We start from the raw sequence: 13120 nt of genomic DNA, 5'->3' as shown, positions 1-13120 counted from the left end.
GGGACACGTCAGCCAATCAGCGACCGCCGAGCCGCAACCAACCGCGCCGCGCGGGGGTCAGGTCCGCAGCTGGCGCAGCTGGGTGCGGAAGTTGTGGGGTGGAGGCGCCTCCCTGCCAGTACCGCTCCGCCTTCGCCTCCGCCTCCGGCCTGGTCGCCAGCCGCACGGAAGCTCGGGCAGCGTCGTCACCCACCTCGGGCTCGGTTTACCCACCGGTGCAAAGGGCCGAGGTCTTGCGCCGGCGGACCCAGAAGCGGGCGTCTCTTCAGCACGCACAGCCAAGCGCCTATTGTGTGCAAGGAACTTGAGCGGAGGGCGCCTGGGCGGGGCGGAGGAGCCAGGGCTTGGTGGGCACTTTGAACCGTGTCCCTGGCCGGGCCCGATTCACACTGGACCGACTTCTGAGCCCTACCGCGTGCAGAGGTTACGAGGACCGAGCGTACCCCTACTGTGTGACAGCTCGTGCTGTGTGTCCGGGAGCGCCTGTTCTCTTGAGGGAGAGGACAGTAGACTGATGAGAGTCACTGTAAGATTTGGTGAGCGCTTAATATCTGTTAGGCGCCGGGCCAAGCTAGACCGCAGCATATTTTTACTCATGATAAGGAGTGGTGTTGCCTCCTCAGAGGTCCGCCCTCACCACGCCGCTGAGAGGTGCCCACTCCTCCAGTCACTGTGACATCACCCCGTCTTCTCAGTGCTTGTCGTAGGCAGTGAACTTACAGTTCGTGTCTCCGCCACCAGAAAACAAGCTCCTGAGGGCTGGGACTTGCTTGGTTCACAGCTGAACCTCCATGTCTGGATCAGCGTAGGGCTCAGTAAATGCTTGATGAATGAATGAAGTCTCAGCCAAATGACTTTACTTCCTCAGCAGGTAAATGACCGGTCAAGCTGACTACAAAGTACACAGTAATTGCTCACATAAATTCCGTCTGGTGTCACCAAATGGGAGCTGTTCTGGAGGCCGTGGAAGGACCCAAGAGGTGCCCAGGGGGAGCAGGGTGGGGAGATGAGAACCCTTCTAGAATGTCTTTTGGAGGCACCACCCTTGTTCTGGTTTTCTGAGGGTTTAAGCCCTGGATTCTTCTGCTGCTAGGAAAAGCCGGTCATCCCAGGTGTGTTTCCTGGGTGTTCACGCCCTGGGAGGCCACCATCCCCAGCCAGGTCCATTCTCCTTCCCTGTTTCCTTCTATACCTTCAGGAAAGAAAAGTGTGCTTCCATGGTAGGGACAGGTTGCAGCCTAAATCCTGGTGAATTCTGGCAAAACTGGCTGGCCTTGCCTTATTTTTAGCTTAGTTCAATTTTTCAATCCAGGAGATTAAGGTGGCTTGCCTTCGTGAGGGCTGGATTTCAGATTTCAGGGAAACACCTTTCTAAGCTCTCTGCATGTGTCCCAGACCTCCAAGCAGGCTGAGATGGGCTGGTTACTGCTGGTGTCTGGAGCTCCCCTAGTGGTCAGCACAAGATGGGTGATGGACAAACAGTTCATTCATTCATTCATTGAACACATTTATTAAGCACCAATCTGGCCCAGGTTGTTCTAGGGAAACAGCAGGGAACATGACAGAGTCTCCTGGGAGGTGGGGGTGTGAGTCAGGGGAGGCCTGTTCAAGAAAGTGACATTTGAGCCAAGACCTAAAGGAGATGGAGCCAACTATGCAAATATCTGGGGGCAAATTGTTCCAAGCCAAGGGAACAGCAAGTGCAAGGGTCCTGAGGCAGGAACATGCTTGCCATGTCCAGGAACAGCAAGTTGGCCAGTGAGACACGAAGTAGGTGAGAGAGGGGAAGGTGAGAGGAGGTGAGGTCAGAGAGGAAGGGAGAGGAGCAGATAGGGTAGGGTCTTGAAAGGGTTTAGAGGGTTTTGGTTTTTACCTAAAATGAACTGAGAAATCTCTTCTCTCTAAGGTTTGTTTGTGTTTGTTTTGGCCATGCTGCACAGCATGCAGGATCTTAGTTCCCCAACCAGGGATCGAACCCGTGCCCTTTGCAGTGGAAGTGCAGAGCCCTAACCACTGGACCGCCAGGGAATTCCCTTTTAATTTTTTTTTTTTTTTTTGGCTGCACTGAGCAGCTTGCAGGATCCTAGTTCCCCGACCAAGGATCAAACCCGCGCCCTCAGTAGTGAAAACGTGGAGTCCTAACCACTGGACTGCTGGGGAATTCTAAGGTTTTGAATAGAGGAATTACATGACCTGATTTATATTTAAAAAAATAATTTTATTTTTAATATGTAGGACATTCACATGCTTTGAAAGTAAAAAAAAGTATATATTCATATAATATAATGGAATCATACAATATGTGGCCTTTTTTGGTCTTACTTCTTTCACTCTGCATAATTTTTTCAAGGTTCATTCATTTTGTAGGACTTCATTCCTTTTTTTTTTTTTTTTTTTATAAATTATTTATTTTTAGCTGTGTTGGGTCTTCGCTTCTGTGCGAGGGCTTTCTCTAGTTGCGGCGAGCGGGGGCCACTCTTCATCGCGGTTCGCGGGCCTCTCACTGTCGCGGCCTCTCTTGTTGCGGAGCACAGGCTCCAGACGCGCAGGCTCAGTAGCTGTGGCTCACGGGCCCAGTCGCTCCGCGGCATGTGGGATCTTCCCAGACCAGGGCCCGAACCCATGTCCCCTGCATTGGCAGGCAGACTCTCAACCACTGCGCCACCAGGGAAGCCCTTCATTCCTTTTTATGGCCATCAACATTCCATTGGATGAATAGTCTTCATTTTGTTTACACATTCAGTTGATGAACATTTGGGTTGTTTCCACCTTTGACTGTTATAAATAGTGCTGCCATGAACATTCATGTACAGATTTTTGTGTGGACATATGTTTTTATTTCTCTTGGGTATATACCTAGAAGTGGAATTGCTGGGTCAAATGGTAACTTTAACTTTTTGAGGAATGCCAAACTGTTCTCCATGGCAGGTGTACTAGTTTACATCCCCACCAGCGATGTGTGAGCGGTCCAGTTGTTCTACCTCCTCGCCAACATTTGTTATTTTCTGTTTTTGGTTGTAACCATCCTAATAGATGTGAACTGGTATCTCACTGTGGTTTTGATTTACATTTCCCTAATGACTAGTGATGTTGAGCATCTTTTCATGTGCTTATTGGCCATTTGTGTATATCTTTGGAGAAATAAATCCAAATTTATTCAAATCCTTTGCCCATTTAACAATTGGGTTGTCTTTTTATTGTTGAATTGTAAAAGTTCTTGATATATTCTGGACACTAGACCCTTATCAGAGACATAGTTTGCAAATATTTTCTCTCATTCCGTTGGTTGCCTTCACTTTCTTGATAGTGTCCTTTGATGCACAAAAATGTTTTTACTTTTGATGGTCTAATTTAGTTTTTTCCTTGTGCTTTAGGGGGTCATTATTTCCTCATTCATTTTTGTAACTTCTTTGTATTCCACTGTGTGGCTGGACCATAATTCATTTAACTAGCTGTTTATTGATGGACACGTGGGTCATTTCCTATCTTTGGATGTTATAGATGGTTTACTTAATGTCATTTTTGCATGTGAAGGTAGATCTGTCGGACTCCTGAAGTGGGGTTGTTCTGACAAATGTTAACTGCTTTGTCATTTTGCTAGATATAGATAAACCTATCGGTCGGTAAGTAGCCATTAGAATCATATTCTAATTTATACTCCCACCATCTGTGTTCAAGAGTCCCTGTTTCCCACAGTCTTGCCAACAGAGGGTGGCTAATAAAGTAAATAAAATTAAAATTTCAGTCTTTCAGTTATACTCTGCACATTTCAAGTGCTCAATAGTCACATGTGGCTGGTGGGTAATGAATTAGTGCAGATTTAGAACATTTCCACCATCGCAGAAAGTTCTATTGGGCAATTCTGGTAAAGAATTGTACAGTGACCTTGACTTTATATTTTAATAGGATCCTCGGGCTGCATGTGAGAGGTGGACTCACAGACCGTGCAGAAGCAGGAGACCAGAGAGGAGGTGACTGCAATAGTCCAGGTAGGAGGGGATGGAGGGTCAGACCAGGGTGATTGTGGAGGTGGGAGAAGTGGTGGATTCTGGTTGCATTTTGAAAGTGGAGTGGCCGGGACTTGCTGGTTGATGGCATGTGGGGTGAGGGAGAGAGAAGTCGAGGATGACTCTTAGGTTTCTAGCCTGAACCACTGGAAGGATGGAGGTGCCATTGACTGAGCTGGTGAAGAACAAGGTGGGAGCAGGTTTGGGGAGCGGGGGAGACCAGGAGTTCTGTTTTGGGCATACTGCATGTAAGGTGCAGGTTGGACGCCCCAAGCTGAGATGTTCAGTGGCTTCAAGTAGTTTTTCTGGCCTAGAGAATGACATATAATTTTGGTCATCAAGTTAGAGCAAAGTCAGAAAGGAGGGAAGAAGCAGAATTACACACCTAAGATGGGGACAAAGGCCAAGGGCAGCAATGGGCAGTGGAAGGAGCCTGGCCTTTGAAGCTTGGAGTTTCACAGCTGTGTTTCTGAGCCTCTGTGGGTCTATTTTCCTTCCGTGAAATGGAAAGAACAGCACTTCATAGGCTTGTTGTAAGGTTCACAGTGAACACAGTGAGAGGTGGGGTACCTGCCAGGCAGGATACGCTGCAGAAACGTTTGTTACACTTGACTATGGGGGCGGTGGGGTGAGATCCACACCCTCACCTGACAGTCGAGGCCTTGCTGACTCTCCAGCCTCGTCTCCTGACATCTCGCGCTGTCATCCACTGCTGGGCCTTTGCCGTCACTGTACCTGCTTCCTGGTGCATGAGCTCCCTGGAGAGTCAGGTGGCTGGCCCCTTCTCCTTCAGGTCTCTGTTCTCCAGCTCCTGCTAGCTTTGAGATGCAGGCTGCAAAGCCACCCGACCTGGATACCCCAAGGTGTCACAGTGTTGGGGGATGAAGCCCCCCATGACTTGCCTCAAATCATGTTGATCCGAATTGCTCCATTCACTTATTCACCAAATCTTTACTGAGACCTGCTGTGGGCCGGATGCTGTGTAAGATGCTGGCCATACAGCAGTGGTCCCTACCCTCCCAGTTGCAAGAGAGACAGACAATAAACAGGTAAAAAGATAATCTAACGTCAGGTAGGGACAGGTGATGTGGAGAAATGAAGCACGGTAAGAGATGGGTGGAGGATGATAGGGAGAGCTTCATTAGGTGGAGAAAAACAGAGGGGGTGATCGGCATGGGGATGAGAACAGTAATACGTGGTCAGCAATAATGACCAGCATGTATTTGAGCACTTTCTGTGTCATGTTATAACCTCACCGAATCTTCACATCATCCCCAAACGGTTGCTTAAAACAGCGTTGATTATTACTCCTTACAACTCTGTGGATTGGCTAGTGGTTCCGCTGCTGGTTTCACCTGGTCTCACTCTTGCAGCTTCATTCAGCTTCCAGCTGTGCTCATTCATACATCCAGCTGTGTGTGCTGGTTGTTGGCTGGGGCATCTCAGTTCTGTTTGTGGCCTCTCATCTTCCAGAAGGCTAGATGGGCTTCTTCACATGGTGTTATCAGGGCAGCATCCAAGAGTGCTAGGCTCAGATGTCTCATAAGTCACTTCTTTCATTTTATTCATCAAAAGAAGTAAAAAAACCAGCCTGAAGGCTCCTTGTTCCTCATTGGCTCCCTTGCATCACATGCCCGTTCCTGGACCAGTCACTAGGAGGGGAAAAAGTTTCCCTTTAGACCCCTCAGGCCCTTCTAAGGATCTGGGGATGGGGTCACTTTCCTGAGCCAACTGGGCTCCTGGGGGAGGCGTGGACATTTGAACAAAACTGGGGCTAGGTAGGGGCCATTACTAACCACTGTTAATGCTGGGTGGAGCTTCTTTCTGGGCATTTTACATACCCAAATAAAAGCAAAGAGAACCCTTTCTGGGAGATTCTTGGGGCTGCGACCTGAATGGGTCCCAGCTCCTGGGCACAATCATGCACCTTTTTCTTGGGAGCAGGGAGGATAACAGATTAAAACCATGTTTTAAAAACTAGATGGTGATTTCTAAAAACCCTTTTAAAATAATAATTTCTAAAAAATAATTTAAAATTTACAGAAAAGTTGCAAGAATAGTACAGCAACTTTCCATGTATCTCCTTCACTCAGATCCCCCAATTGTCAACATTTTGCTACATTTGATTTATCATTCTTTTTCTCTATGTGTGTAATTTTTCTGAACCATTTGAGAGTCAGTTACACAAAAAAAGATACAATGTCCTTTTACTCCTAATTACTTTAGTGTGCATCTCCTAAGAACCAGGACATTCTCTTACATGACCGCTGTATAGTTTTCAAAACCAGGAAATTCAATGCTGATACAATGTTATAATATCATTCTTATTCTCCATATTCAAATCCCACTAATTATCCCAATAATAACCTGAAATCCTTATTCTTTTTTTTAATAATCTTTTTTTTAACTTAATTATTTTTGTTATTAATTTATTTATTTATTTTTGGCTGTGTTGGGTCTTCGTTGCTGCGTGCGGGCTTTCTCTAGTTGCGGTGGGTGGGGGCTACTCTTCATTGTGGTGTGCAGACTTCTCATTGCTGTAGCTTTTCTTGTTGCAGAGCATGGGCTCTAGGCACGCGGGCTCAGTAGTTGTGGCTCGCGGGCTCAGTAGTTGTGGCTTGCGGGCTCTAGAGTGCAGGCTAAGTAGTTGTGGCACACGGCTTAGTTGCTCCGCGGCATGTGGGATCTTACCGGACCAGGGCTCGAACCCGTGTCCCCTGCATTGGCAGGCGGATTCTTAACCACTGTGCCACCAGGGAAGTCCCTGAAATCTTTATTCTTGAACCAGTGACTACCAAGGTCATGGACTCCTTCCAAAGAGATAAAACGCGTGCACCTGTCCAAAGAGAAGAAAATCAATAACATCTATAAATCTGCTTAAAGAATCTGTGCTTATAAACCCTGCTGCAGGCTCTGTGCATTGAGAGCAGTGATTCTCAACTGGGAATGATTTTGCCCCCCAGGGGACATTTGGCAATGTCTGGAGGCATTTGTGGTTGTCACAACTGGGGGTGGTGATATGCTACTGGCATCTTGTGGGTAGATGCCAGGAATGCTGCCAAACATCCTACCAGGCACAGAACAGCCCCCCCGCCCCAGCAGAGAATTCTCTGCTCCAAAATGTCAGTAGTGCTGAGGTTGGAAAACTGTGACCTATAAGTAAATTCGGGAGAGACGCCTCCCTCTGTTGCAGTTGGAGCACCCCCTGGATCCACGATTCACCCCAGCAATTCTTTTTCCCCAGCTACCCTGGAAAACCCTGCTCCTATAGGCATAGGGAGGCTCAGCCAAGTCTGTTTACGATGGCTCCAAAGTGGAACCAACCCACGCCCCATTAGGAGGAGACTGATAAAATAAAACAGTGTAGTCATGCTGTGCTCGCAGCTCTTCCTTTGGCTCTGTTTGCTCCTCTGTAAAATGGGGTTGGGGAGATGGGCTTGGAAGGATGCCAAGAATCCTGGGCCCAGCTGCTGCTTTATGACTTATGGGCATAACTGCTCTGACTCATGCATGATTGATGCATTGGGATTATGCACGGACATGTCTCTGATCTTTTATCGACAGGAGGCTGCCCTGGAATGTCTTTCCACTGGAATCGAGGGCAGGGCCTCTGCTGAGTCACCTCTGGCCCTTGGGAGTGTGGCTCAGGGTATAGCTCATTTTAAAAGCAGCTACCATTTCTTTTCTTTTTTAAAAATTATTTATTTGTTTATTTATTTATTTTTGGCTGCATTGGGTCTTCATTGCTGTGCGCGGGCTTTCTCTAGTTGCGGCGAGCAGGGGCTACTCTTCATTGCGGCACACGGGTTTCTCATTGTGGTGGCTTCTCTTGTTGTGGAGCACGGGCTCTAGGCATGCGGGCTTCAGTAGTTGTGGCATGCAGGCTCAGTAGTTGTGGCTCGTGGGCTCTAGAGCGCAGGCTTAGTAGTTGTGGCACACGGGCTTAGTTGCTCCGCGGCATGTGGGATCTTCCTGGACCAGGGCTCGAACCCGTGTCCCCTGCATTGGCAGGCGGATTCTTAACCACTGGACCACCAGGGAAGTCCCTTTTGTCTCCATTTTTTAAATGAGGAAACTGAGGCTCAGAGAGGTCATGACACACAGCTGGGAAAGGCAAAATTGGGATTCAAACCCAAGACGAGTCAAATTCCAAAGTTTGTGCTATTTCCAGTCTGCTGCACCTTCTCCCACACATAGTAGGTGCCCAGAAAATGTATGAGCATCAGAGACTGGACAGTATATTCATTGGTAATAGATCACCGAATTTTAGAAGAAAACATGATGGCTGCCCAGCTATGTTACCTAATGACTACTGTTCCCAGCCTCCCTTGCAGCAATATAGGACATATGACTAATTCCAGCCAATAGGATGAGAGTGGAAGTGGCACAAAACATCTGGTTTGTGCCCTTAAAGAAGTTGACTTCTACTTCTTTTTCTCTACTACCCACTGGCAGGAATGTAGATGTGATGGCAATGCTAGAGCAGCCATCTTGGGCCATGAGATGGAAACTGCTGGTTGAAGATGGAAGAGCTATAAGATAGAAAAGAGTCTGGGTCCCTGATACCATAAAGCCACCATCCAAGTCTGCTTTCGTTCAGATTGATGTGAGAGAGGAAAATAAACTATTTTCTTGTCTTGTAGACATTTGTCATTTGAGCCATTCTTACAGCATTGAGCCTGTATCTCACCAATGCATTTGTTAAATGAACAAGTAGATGATTGAATGACAGAAGGAGTAGTCAGATCCAGCCCCATAAATATGTAAAAAATGCACAAAGATGGCACTTCATCCTAGGTGGAAGTATCTTCCAAGTGCATGGAAAAATTCATGGCCAGTGGAGCCAGTTTCAAACCAGGCCCTTGTACTAGCTTGCTGTGTGCCCCTGGGTAAGCCACGTGCCCTCTCTGGGCCCCACACTCCTGGGTTGTAAACCAGGCTAAGCAAGTTCATGGAATCTATGCAATTTAAAGATGTTCATTTCTCTCTGGAATTCCATTTCTAGGAATCCATTCCCAGAGAAATTCTCACCCCATAGCCGATGAACACAGGTGCAAGGATGTAGCTGCAGACTGGTTTGCGGAGCAAAAACTTGGAAATATCCTTAAAGGTGATTGAATAAACTCTGGCAGGTTCATGCTCTGGTGTGCTGGACAGCTGATTGTGGCCATGAGGAATTCTCTGGTGACACCTGCTGGCACAAAATGATACTGCAGCCCAGCTCAGTGAGGAATTGGAATTTCCAGAACAAGAGGTTCAGGGTAGCTGTGAGGGTAATTTGGGAAGCCACAGAGCAAGGAGAGATTTAGAAGGAAGGCCAAAGCGAGGAGATTGGCCTGGGTGCGGAGGCTGAGAATACAGACCTGGGTTCAAATTCCAGCTTCACTATCTGCTAGCTGGGTGAGCTTGGGACTTTCTCTGAGGCTTAGTTTCTTCTTTAATAAAATGAGGATCCTAGGGCCCTCATCATACAGATGTCTGGTGAGGATTTGACGAGAGCATTCATTCATTTGATTATTTATTGAACTAACGTTAAGCACCTATAATGAATCTCATCGCGGCACTAGGGATACACCAAGACCTGAGTCCTGCCCTCATGGAGTCTCGTTGGGGGAAGACTATAAAAAAATAAACACACATATAAGATATTTTCAGGTACTGATCACTCTGTAAAGGAAAATAAAGCAGGAGATGGATCTGTGTGGGTGGAGGCACTGTTACAAATAAGGGGCTCGGGGAGTGGGGGGGGGCGTCCCTGAGGAGGTTTGAGCAGAGGCTTGAAGAAGAGGCATCTTGTATATGTAGAAAACATACAAAATGCCAGTGGAAGAGCCTGCTCCATAATACGTGCTCAATACATGGTGGATCACTGTCTCGTGACACAAAGGAAAAGAATTAAAGGGAAGACTGGAATCCATTTCCCAGGGTCTGAGGAAATCACAGAGAGTGAGAGAAGATTTTTTGGGGCCTGACAGGTGAAGAGCCTGGACTTGAGTTGACCCAGCTCTGGGTGGCCTTGGGCAAATCACTGTCTGGGCCTCCATTTCCTCATTTGGAAAACAGGGCTGATAATGTCCACGTTGTGCGATTGGGGGTTAACATGGGCTGAACTGTGCTCCCCCACTCCAGTCATATGTTGAAGTCTTGGCCTCCAGCATCTCAAAGTGTGACTGTATTTGGAGATAAGTCTTCAAAGAGATGATTAAATTAAAACAAGGTCACTAGGGTGGGTCCTAGTCCAATATGACTGGTGTCCTTATAAGAAGAGGGGATTAGGACACACAGATGCACAGAGGGAAGAGGGTATGAGCACACAGGGAGAAGACGGCCATCTCTGAGCTGAGAGAGAGCCCTCAGAAGAAAACAACCCTGCAGACACCTTGATCTCAGACTTCCAGCCTCCAGAACTGTGAGAAAGTAAATGTCTGTGGTTTAAGCCACCCAGTCTGTGGTACTTTGTTATGGCAGCCCTAGAAAACTAACAGGGGGTGATATATGAATACAGACAGGCACACAGGAGGCCCTTAATAGAAGCTGGTTTCCTTGGCCCAGAACCACATGGAGCCTCTCAGCTGTGCCTGGGTCCTGATTTGGGAATCCCCAGCAACTGTGTAGACCCAGAGTCAGCCTTGGGATTGCTGCGGTTGCTCTGCAGCTTGGTCTGCACTGTGCCTGGGATTGGCCCTGCCTCGGGGACTCAGTACACCTAATTTCTGCCCTCCCCTCTGGTTCATTACTCAGTCAGTCCACAAACTTAGCATGTAGCACTGTGGCCATTCTCTGAATTATGGCATGGCTGTATTAGCGAGGATCCAGTCTGGAAAATGGAGACCACTCTAGGCATTTCAAACAGAAGATGAAATACAAGGAATTGCTTATACAGATGATGGAAGAGCTGAGATGCCAAAAGGGCAGGAGGAGGTACCCCAGGATGAGCTACAGCGGGAGGTCAGAGGGACAGGAGGATGTGGTATCACTAGATCCAAGAAGCCAGGGCTGGAGCCATGGTGGGGACTGCCTGGTGGGAACTGGGACCAAGAAGGGAGGTCCTTTTGGGGAGGGACTGGTCCTCCTTGCCCTCAGATGCTTGTTCTGCCCTTCCCTGGTTTTGTTCTGAGTTGCAGAGGGGCTGGCCTCTGCAGGCTGCATTTCCCAGGCTCCATTGGCCAGTGAGAGATCCTGGTGGGAGACTGGAGGTTTGAGGAAGGGAGAAGTATTTTTCCCTGTCTCCTTACACCTTGGGCTGCATCTCCATCAACAATTGAGTCTTCTGCACGGCTCCAACTCCCACAGGACAGTCCACTGTGTTTCCCGCTTTGCTGAGTGACCACAGGCCCCGGGGTACTGTAATGTTACTTCCTCCCTCGGGCCCTCCAGCTTAGAAGTGGCAGTGACTTTGCTGCTGCGAATTCTGAGATTCTTCACAATTTCTTGGTTGGCTTCTGGGCTCCTGCATCATCTTTGTAACCAATTCCCTGTCGGAAAGTCTCTCTGTTTAAATGCTCAGTGGTTTCCTTTCCTGATATGAGTGGTTTCCCTTCCTGATATGCAAGCAAACTGGCAGGTGGCCAGCCCAGCAGGCCTTTCCAGCCCTTTCCCCCTTCTTACAGATAAGAACCTGGCAGACTACAAATGGGAGAGGCAGCTGGGTGCTGGGGATCAAAGGGCAGCCCTCGAGTCAGATACGCCTTGCTTTGTCCTAGTTCTGCCATTTGTCAGCTCTGTAAACTTCATCAAGTCACTTTCCCTCCCTGAGGCCTCAGTTTCCTCACCTGTCCTGTGAGGATAAGGATTGTACCCCTTGACACAGGGCTGTTTTGAGGATTTGATGAGATGTGGCGTGGAAAGAACTTAGCCACGACCTTAGAAAAGAAGAGTAAAGAAGGGGCTTCCCCATCAGCAGTTGGAAGACGTATGCCATTATAGTAGAAGCTGTGTGGGTGCTGGTGCAAGGACAGACAGACCAGCGAGGCAGAGCAGTGATGGCGGAGCAGTCCGTGGATACCTGAGAAGTAACGACACAAGAACGGCAGCCCCGCGGCCCAGGAGAGACTGTTCAGAAGATGGTGTTGGGAAAGTGGCCCCAAATAAAACTGGATCTTTAATTCATACTGAATTTTTGGGAGGGACTGGTCCTCCTTGCCCTCAGATGCTTGTTCTGCCCTTCCCTGGTTCTGTTCTGAGTTTCAGAGGGGCTGGCGTCTGCAGGCTGCATTTCCCAGGCTCCAGGTCAGCTGACTTCCATTGGCCAGTGAGAGATCCACAAAGGTGGATTCTAGATGGATTAAAGGCTTAACATGAGGTGCAAAATTATAAAAATTAGTAGAAGTTATATATACACGATGGAATGCTATTCAGCCATGAAAAGAAATGAAATTTTGGACTTCCTTGGTGGCGCAGTGGTTAAGAATCTGCCTGCCAATGCAGGGGACACAGGTTCGAGCCCTGGTCCAGGAAGATCCCATGTGCTGCAGAGCAACTAAGCTCATGTGCCACAGCTACTGAGCCCGCGCGCCACAACTACTGAGGCTGCGCACCTAGAGCCCGTGCTCCGCCACAAGAGAAGCCACCTCAGTGGGAAGCCCGCGCACCGCAACGAAGAGTAGCCCCCGCTCACCACAACTAGAGAAAGCCTGCGTGCAGCGACGAAGACCCAATGCAGCCGAAAATAAATAAATAAAATAAATAAATTTAGAAAAAAAGAAATGAAATTTTGACATGTGCTACAATATGGATGGACCTTGAAAATATTATGCTAAGGGGAATAAGCTAGTCACAAAAGGAAAAATATTCTATGATTTCACTTATACCTGAGCAGTCAAATTCATAGAGATAGAAAGCAAATTAGAGGTTTCCAGAGGCTGTGGGGAAGAAGATGGAAGGAGGATTAGTGTTTAATTGGAACAGAGTTTCTGTTTGGGATGATGAAAAATTTCTGGATGTGGACAGTGGTGATGGTTGCACAACATGGTGAATGTATTTAACACCACTGAATTGTACCCTTAAAGTAACTAAAATGGTAAATTTTATGTTATCTATTTTTTACCACAATAAAAAGCACAAATGTATAAAAGGCAAAAAAAAAACCCCAATAAAAATTATTTTGATTATAT

General features: G+C 47.7%; 1 long non-coding RNA gene across 1 annotated transcript; it reads left to right on the top strand.

Annotated features, from left to right (window-relative positions):
* The first annotated feature begins 11 nt into the window (after nucleotides 1-11).
* Nucleotides 12-12720, top strand: LOC309645431. Its single transcript, XR_014254886.1, has 2 exons — nucleotides 12-871; nucleotides 3907-12720. It is a non-coding gene; the product is annotated as an uncharacterized lncRNA (long non-coding RNA).
* The last annotated feature ends 400 nt before the right edge of the window (nucleotides 12721-13120 follow it).

This window comes from Balaenoptera physalus (genome assembly GCF_965194825.1).
Source record: "Balaenoptera physalus genome assembly, chromosome: 16".
Classification (NCBI taxonomy): Eukaryota; Metazoa; Chordata; class Mammalia; order Artiodactyla; family Balaenopteridae; genus Balaenoptera; species Balaenoptera physalus.
The sequence above is the reverse complement of the archived record's forward strand: the minus strand, read 5'-3'. Positions and strand labels throughout refer to the sequence as shown.